Source organism: Nyctereutes procyonoides, unplaced genomic scaffold, assembly GCF_905146905.1.
Source record: "Nyctereutes procyonoides isolate TBG_1078 unplaced genomic scaffold, NYPRO_anot_genome, whole genome shotgun sequence".
NCBI lineage: Eukaryota > Metazoa > Chordata > Mammalia > Carnivora > Canidae > Nyctereutes > Nyctereutes procyonoides.
The window spans coordinates 63,066,639-63,068,766 of NW_026575142.1; the positions used below are offsets into that span (position 1 = coordinate 63,066,639).

Here is a 2,128-nt window from a genome sequence, read left to right on the forward strand (position 1 = left end):
CCATGGACTACCCCCAAAACTGGCTGTGTAAAATGAAGAAAAGCAGTGATCTAAGAAGCAAAATTCCATTTCATTGCCTATGCCTAAGACAATACAGTTTTCTTTCAATTCATTTGAAATACCAAGATTCAGGTAAGATTCTTCATGAACAAAAGATTCAACCATATATAAAAAGGACAGAATTTAAATAGTATTATTATATATTTTACAGAAGCTAATTAGGATGATTAATAAGAAATCATCTGTGATAGTACGCAGATCTAATGAGGTTCCTTATGTGATATGACTATCATAGACCTTAAAAATGACCTTGTTTCATTTTAGCTTTGTCTGGAGCTTGGCCAGAATTTAACTGTCTATGACTTTTAGTTCCATTCCTCTTTTCTAGACACATATCCATACACACACACACACAAATTTCATTTAAGAGATCCATAAAATTGTATTAATATGGCTTTAATAGTAAAGAAATTTATTATCTCATGTATGTATGCCATCCCATGTATATATACCATGCCCATATACCATATCTCAGGTGTGTATACATATCATGTATGTATAATTAGCCCTAGAATTGGTTAGTCCAGTGATGGCATCATCAATAAGTGAAATTCTTTGCACTTTTCAGTAGATTACTATCATTCCAGTGAGGATCTCAGACTAACATTCCTCATGATGACAGGTGGCTATCACAATTCCACATACCATATCACATTGGAAGGAGAGGAGAGCATCTCCTTTCATACTTCTTCTTTAGAGTAAGAGAGGCATACTCAGAAGTGCTCCAAAATTTCCTCGGGCATTATTCTAAGTGTTATCAAATACCCATTCCTAGACAAAGTATTGGCAAGGGAAATGCAATTGCCACAGCCTAGTGAAGCATATGATCATACGAGAATGGCAGATTATTGGAATAAAATTAGGGTTCTATTAAAAATTTTGAAAGACTGGAGAGAGTTATCTATAAATATTAAGTAGACAAAAAGTAGCCCATTAAACAAATATAAAAGTAAAGTTTTTTTTTTTTAAAAAAAGATTTTATTTATCTATTCATGAGAGACGCAGAGAGAGAGAGGCTGAGACACAGGCAGAGGGAGGAGGAGGATCCATGCAGGGAGCCTGACATGGGACTCGACCCCAGGTCTCCGATCACACCCTGGACTGAAGGCGGCGCTAAAACGCTGAGCCACGGGGGCTGCCCAATATAAAAGTAAAGTTTATCACTTCTCGGCCTTTTGGCTAAGATCAAGTGTAGTATCTGTTCTTATCAGTTTAACATCTGATACGTCCCCTATCCAATATAAAAGTAAGGTTTAAGTCATTACAACATTCTTCCAGGAAAGTTCTAATAGTCCATTAGAATAAAATTGGGATATAGAATCACGATCTCTAATCTAATAACTAGTCTAATCAAATAAATTTTAAGAAAGCATAGAATGTATATCTCTGTTCATAAAGTTAAATACAGAGCTGTCCATGATTAATATCCATTTTAAGTATTACTTATATTCTCTGAAATAAGCAGTAGCTTAGAATAAATTTTACACACACACACACACACACATACAGATTCTGGCTTCTTTGGAAATATCTTAATATTTTTTTCAAAGATTTTATTTCCCTCATTGATACTGCTCGTCCCTCAGCAATAAAACATACGTGATATTACATAAAACCTTTTGGCAAATAGATTTTTTAAAAATTAAGAATGGAATAGAAATAAACATAATTAAGCATGTGTTTTGTCAGTTGTTTATTTGGGCTGCATTTGGCTTCCTAAAATAAATTCTCCACTAAAAAACTTCGGAAGCTGCTTCTTCATTTTCTTACACATGTTGTCAAGAATTGTTAAAAAGTCTTGATTCTATCTAATTTACATTCAAACAAGATAACCTACCAAAATTCCATAGAAGAAACTAGCAGAATAGATAAGAGTTCAGGGATGGAAACAATAGATTTTACTTATGTACAATAAATATCACGAGTTGCAACCTATTTCCATCCTTTCTCTCCAATTCTCAGGAAAAACAGAAACAGATGAAGAGAGATGCCTGTATACTCAGTGGGCTGCATTACAGGAGAGGAATCCTGAGCACAGGAAACCCTAAATTTTTATAGTAGGCGATAA

General features: G+C 34.2%; 1 non-coding gene across 1 annotated transcript; it reads left to right on the top strand.

Annotated features, from left to right (window-relative positions):
- The first annotated feature begins 1,219 nt into the window (after nucleotides 1-1,219).
- Nucleotides 1,220-1,407, top strand: LOC129498979 (U2 spliceosomal RNA). Its single transcript, XR_008662252.1, has one exon. It is a non-coding gene; the product is annotated as a U2 spliceosomal RNA (small nuclear RNA).
- Nucleotides 1,408-2,128: the final 721 nt, after the last annotated feature.